Below are 7,164 nucleotides of genomic sequence, written 5' to 3'. Positions count from 1 at the left end.
ACATCCAAACAGACCCAGCTGCTTCTTCCTTCATCTTCCTCGTAGTCAAGCTCAAGCTCGAGCTCCCATGGCAGCCATGACTACTCCTTCATCTTCTTCATTGGCCTCGATAGTAGCCCCTCCTCACCATATCGGACGACCACCTGAAACAGTCCCTTCTGTTGCTTATGCTGCTGCCTCGTCGCCTTTGCTCCAAAGCCAAGCAGCTTCTGCTGCTCCTGCTGCATCCAGCGTGGTCGAGCAGCTGGTTCGAAAAACCAACCCCATCGCCACCCTCACGTCCATAGCGGACCAAACAAACTAGCTCCTCCATCACGCGCAACCCATGTCAACCCACATTCTCACGTCGACTCCAAGTCGACCATGCTGCCTTCTCCACCTGGAAAAAAGAAAAAGAAAAAAAATGAAAAAGGGTTGCGCAAAACAACCTTCTCGTCGTCTTCTCCGATCCAGTCGACCTCCAGTTCATGGTCGTCTTAGGCGTCGAGGTATTTTGGCACGATAATCGTTTTCGGGCAGATTTGTTTTCATCCAAGTTCTTCGTAGTTTCGATCCGGTTAGTGGGTTCGAGTTTCACTTTTGTCCGTATTTGGTTTTGATATTCTCGAATCTAAAATCGGTAAATGTTTGATTCTTGTTTTGTTCGTGTTTGTCGCTTGGTCAATTTTTCGGTTTGTTCATGTGAAATTGTTAGTTTAATGTTGTTAGATTCAAATTGAAATTTAATTAATTATTTCTCCAGTTTGTTTCATGTGTTGTTATGTATTTTTTTCAGAAATTGTTAATGTTGGTTAAATCATTTGAATCCGTCATGTTTGTTGTTTAATGTGGATTTAATGCATGTTCATTCTTTGTTTGAAGTTCGTTTTTAATCCAGTAATTTAATGTGAGTTTGTTTTGGTTTTTGATTTGTTGATTTAGTTTGAATCATGTATTTTGTTGTTGATATTGTTGTCTCTTTGCTCATTCATTTTTGGTCTAAGTTAACCAGGATTGGTTCCCAATATGGTTAACTTATTCCCATTAATTTGAAGCTGTATGATTCAATATGTGTTCATGAGATTTGTTGTTAAAATTTATTTAGAAATTGGTCATATTTGCTGTATTTTGGTTGAGATTGATTAGATGAATTGGTTATAGCTGAGGGGGTAGTTTGGTAAATTACAGTACGTTCAGGGGTAAAATGGTAATTTCAGTAAGGTCGGAGGGGTATTTTTGGAATTAAACATTTGAACAATTATTTAATATAATGGGGGACAAGACATAATGTAGTGGAGTGAGAATAATGTAATTATTTATGTTAAGCATGTGGGACAAGATGTAATGGGGTGAGGTTGATATAATTGTTTAATATAATGGGGGACAAGACATAATGTAGTGGGGTGAGAATAATGTAATTATTTATGTTAAGCATGGGGTACAATGGTTTAAAATAAAGAAAACATTAAGTAATGGGGACAAAGCATGCAATTGGGGGAATATTTCGGGTTGGGGATTCAAGACAAGAGTCTTGTTATAAATAGAGTCATTTGACACATTTTTAAAGAGGGCTTGAAGACTTGAGAGGAGAATTTAAAAGAAAAAAACTTGAATATTAGACTTGAACTTGAAAGACTTACTTAGAGAGAGAGGAATACATTCGGAAAATCTGAAGAGAGTGTGATAGAGTTTAAAAAGAGAAAACAAAAAGAAAGTGAGAAACGAGTTTAGTTTCGGGTTTTAATAAACGCGTGGGTTGTTGCTGTTTAGTTTGTTTACAAACTTTTGGGTTTGTTCTATTGAGTTGTTCGGTTTTTCTTCAAAGTTTTCTGCGCCTTGAATCTGGGTCGAATTGCTGCTGGGTTGTTGTTGTTGCTGTGTATTTACACTACTGCTGCTTCTACTGATCTTCATCTTCTTTCCTTGCTTTCCAAATATCAGGTACACAAACTGATACACTGGTTCATCTTGTAAGCCACTCGAAGCATGAATGTAAAAATGAGAAAGATTTGAAGTTGTAGTTTAATGTAGTCTTTTCTTTCTTTTGCTGTCTGTATATAGAACATTATATCCGTTGTCCATGTAAACTCTTTAAACGACTCATTTTCGAAACTTGACTATAATAACTCGAAAGTATGTAAATAAAGTAGGACCTTTTCTTCATTAATTTTAGAAAACGAACTTAATAGAAAAAATGTAGTCACTATAGGTTTATCCTTTTAAATAAAATGAGACGAGCCTCACCAAATAAAACGCACAGATTGCGGGGCCCTCACAAAATGTATGCTTTAATTATTTAGAACTCGGGATCGGCCGCTTAGCGAACTCCACGGCCTTACCCAAAATAATAAATACGCTAATCGCTTTAGGCGCGCATTTTAATAATCTTACCTTCTTAAACTCGGGTGTGCATTTCATGCGACTCAAATCCAAATCCCAAAACATTGAATAAAAACGTGTTCCGGATTGCGGGTGCATTTCATGTGACGCAATCCAAAGACATGTTTTTAAACGATGTTCACATTCTTTTTAAAAAATATAATAATAAAAGCGGTAAAGAGTTGAAACTTGCACATGAGCGCATAATTGTATAAAATCAGATAAACAAGCCGAATATGACAGTTGAGCGACCGTGCTAGAACCACGGAACTCGGTAATGCCTAACACCTTCTCCCGGGTTAATAGAATTCCTTATCCGGATTTCTGGATCGCGGACTGTAATACATAGTCATTCTTTTCCTCAATTCGGGATTAAATTGGTGACTTGGGGCACCCTAAATCTCCCAAGTGGAGACTCTGAAATAAATAAACAAATCCCGTTTTGATTGTCCTTTAATTGGAAAAACTCCTTCACCCCTCGCAGGGGCGAAAAAAGGAGGTGTGACATTGGTCTCCTCTTATTTGTTTGATTCCTTCCGCGGTTGGGAATTTCAGCAACTAGTGATGCATTAAGGGCACAATCTTCATCTCGTGTATCCACGGCCTCCCGAGGATTATATTGTAACCCATATCACCATCTACCACTTCGAATGAGGTGGTTTTGGTTACTCCTTCGGCGTTTGTGAGCAGCAAAATTTCCTCTCGGGTTGTCACACTTGTCAAGTTGAATCTAACTAAGAGTTTTGTTGCAGGAATGATTCTCCCAGTCAACTTTTCTTGTTCCAGCACTCTCCATTGGATGTATTGGCTGAGCTTCGTGGTCAACCAAAATATGCTTAATTTTGAAATCTAAAACATTGTGAGAAATTACCAAAGCATCATTGTGTAGAAGGAGAAGTCTGTCACCGTCCTCCTTTGTGAAGGTGATAATCTTATTCTGCTACTTCCCGAAGTCTCTTGTTGTGAGTCACCGATATCTTTGTTTTCTTGGCTTCCAAGAAGGTTACACCGTTAACTTCATTACCTCCGAAAATCATGTTGATATTCATCTGTGGAGAACCTTCTACTACCTTCGAAGGCTCTGCATTATCCCGACTTCTGCCATAGGTTCTCTTAGCTCGGTCGCTTATTAACTCCCTAAGTTGGCTGTTCTTTAGCAGTGTCTCCATCTCTTCACGAAGATGTCGACAGTCTCCAGTTCTGCAGCTGTGGGTCCTATGGTATTCACACCATAAATCGGGATCCCTCTAGCTAGGATTTTATCGTATTGGCTTAGGGAACCATGATTCTTTGATATTCCTCATTGTCGATACCAACTCTACTAAGCTGATGTTAAAGTGCAGTCTGACAGCCTAAGATATGTAGAGTCTCGGGTCGCTGTTCCGGCCCTGATCGCTTCTTCTATCGGGAGAAAACATATCCAATGACTGAAACCCTTTGCTGCTACGACCCTCGGTTCTTTCATATGGTAGAAAATGACCTCTAGAGGATCGCCGATCGGCATCAAATTCGCTTTTAAACTTGTCCTGGGCTCTGTCTTGACCATGTCTCTTGGTTGATACCGGGAACCCAAGTTGATCGTGTTCTATCCTTATTTTTGACTTATAACAGTTATGGACATCCACTCATGTTGTTGCTTGAAACTCGAGCATGCTTTCCCTCAGCTTCCGGGAGGCATTGGAGCTTCGCGGATTTAGACCCTTTGTGAATGCCTCCAGTAGCAACATCCTCTATTTCTGGAACCAGATCATGAATTCTTGTAGCAGTGCGGACTCACCCAGTGCAATCTTGAATATGTCCGCCTTTCTGGCTTGAACATTCCTCGCCCTGGTATGGGCCTTAATGAACGAGTGTGCAAGTATCTCAAAAGAGTCAACTGAATGCTCAGATAAAAGAGAATACCATGTCAGAGCCTCATTTATGAGGGTTTCACCAAGATTCTTCAGCAGGACCGACTCGATCTCGTGTTGAGCCAAATCGTTCCCTTTTATGGCCGTGGTGTAGGTTGTTATGAAGTCCCATCATATTTTGGTATGCCCGACATTTTCAACCTCTTTGGAATTAAGTTTGGTGTTGCGCTTGGCTTAAGCGACAGTTACGTATATTTTTTTGAATCCTGGCCTTTTAGTACTGGCGGTGCGCCCGAAATTTGATCCATCTGAGCGTGAAACTCCTTCCCATTTTGATCCATTCGTTCGTTCATTTCACTCATTTCCCTCATGAACTCGGTTTTGAAGGGATCATTCCTGTTGTTATTACCAAATCTGTTACCGGTCCTTCTAACACCGTCGAAGCCGAATTCACCCCTTGGGGTGTTATTATCAACTCTTTGAGTTGTTTGATTTGCAAAACACTTGGAGGAACCAGGCCCCTTCCATTTGCATTATTAGAGGCGCCTCACAATGCTTATTTTAACTTCGTTATTACCCGATCTTGCCTTAAAAGGTGACTAATTATTGCTTTCTATTGTTCTCTTAAGATTTTACCTTTTCCACGACAAGTTCCTCCTCCGCATCATCGGGAATTGGCTCCTGCTCCTGCCATGGGTAATGTCCTTCATGAACCGGGGTCATTTTGTCACCCTCGTTATGGGCTTCGCTGATTGAATCATCATGTTGAGGCAAATTTTTGTGTTCCTCAACGTTGTGTTTGATGTTGACATCATTAGCTGCCATATTTTCTTTTTAACTAAGGAAATACAAATAAGTTAGTAATAAACGTAAGGATCAAAACAATTGCACAACTGTCTAAGCCACATGGTGGGTGCTAAACTATTTACCCGCAAAACGGTATAGTTAAATTTGTTGCGTAATTTATAGACAAGCAAATTGATTGGATCCGAAAAATGATAAAGAAATAAGATTAAAATTGAGATTTAGCAATTGAAATTGAAGAAGATGACAAGCGTGGCTCCGAACGCAATATCTCCGAGGACAAAAGTGAGAACAACGATAAAGTGTAAATAAAATTGTTTAATTGAGAACAAAAGTAGTAAAATATAGTTTTTTGTACAGAATATCCGTGTCTCCGCCTTGGCTACTAAGCTTGTTATTTATAGCTTTACCTAACAAGATCCTAGGATCAAGCTCCTCTTAAACGATAATAAAAAAGAAATTAATAAACGCGTAACGGCAGACCATGACAAATATTCTCTTGACCGGTCGCTCATTTAATATTAGTAAATACTCCCTCACTGAATGCTATCCGATGATAAACCCTTTACCTTCTCCCGCTAGTTATGCTCCCTTCGGAATTTATCCAATATCGATTGCATTCATTATATTCTGAATTGGTTATTCCCTAACTTGCCATTTGCCTATCTTCGGTTCTACATGCCATGTTACCATTCGGCCATTTGTTATAAATCGATCCCATACAAAAGTCGAGTTCAAAAAATCTTCTGTGACACATGTATCACGCATGTATCTCACACACAGGTATACATGGATATACATGTGATACACATTTAATACAAATATGACACACATGTGATACACAAATGACACATATTATTTTTTCATGTTCATCTTCTACTTATAATTTTCAATTCAAACCACCTCAAAACTCCACCAAATCATCCCAAAACTGAGTTTCAAGCTCCTTAAGATGTACCAATATATTCTAATAACACCCACTCAAAAGAAAGAAAAATTTTGACCTTTTTGGCTATAAATAGGTAATTAGCTAATATTAATAATATTTTATGAATTAGTCAATTTTTATAATAAGCTACTTATAAATGAACATAACTAGTAGTTTCCTTTTTTTGCACCTCATAGGTAGATTGTGTAGTTTCCTCGAGAAATTTACTAGAAAACTTTGCAGAGGGCACTTATTAAGTGTTATTTGTATTGGGCCTTATGCAATTAATGTTAGGTCCAACAACTCTAGAACCAAAACAGTATCCTAGCCATTAACCCAATCATGACCTCAAGGTTGTGTGGTTGAAACAAAGCAATTTTGTTAATCTCACAAAAGTACAATTCCTGTGAGGAAAAATGCAAGAAAAATAAATATTTCTTGTCATGAAGGGCAATATCATATTTCATATATTGAAGCGGTGATGCACCTTTTATATATATATTTTTGTATAGTTGATTCTAAGTTTGAAGACATTATAAGAAAAAATGAAGATACAATAATATTTTGCACATACTAATTTAAAACCTAAATTTGCCTCTGAATGAGAGGTGTTCAACTTCAAAAGCACTCTGCTTAATTTCATTATCATATATTTAATCGTCTTAAGTAAATTCAGCAACTAATTCTAATTTCTAAAAAATTGGGTTAATTGATTTTGTGGCACATCACAAATATTTTTTCTAGTTTTATGTCAAATTTTTCAAGAAATCTTTCTTTTTATACGTAAAATATCAGAAAATAAAACACAAAAGAGATTTGCATGATTATTTTTTTTATTTAAATTGTAAAGGATTAAGTTAAACTTTTTTTTAGATGCCAATGAACTTTTCCTTTAAAAGTACGAGTGTATACAATTTGCTAGTCTCTTTCAAACGTCCTTATCATTCTAAGGTTGATATCAACATATTGTAATTCAACCAAGGATATATGTTAAAAGTAGAAACCATTACGTGGATGGAAGTTGTTGGCAATGAGAAAAGGGAGGGAAATCCCATTATGCACACTAATTTGGTCAATCAAAGCAAATTTGTTACCTTAATACCAAAGTAGGCCAAGCCAACACTAAAGTGAAAAAAAAAGCACAATATTTTCTTTCATTCTTTTAAATAAAAGGTGATGACTTAAATCCCACAAAGTATAGAGTTGATATCACTTTCAAAAGAA

The sequence above is a fragment of the Nicotiana tabacum genome, chromosome 18 (assembly GCF_000715075.1).
Source record: "Nicotiana tabacum cultivar K326 chromosome 18, ASM71507v2, whole genome shotgun sequence".
Classification (NCBI taxonomy): Eukaryota; Viridiplantae; Streptophyta; class Magnoliopsida; order Solanales; family Solanaceae; genus Nicotiana; species Nicotiana tabacum.
Note: the sequence above shows the minus strand (reverse complement) of the source record.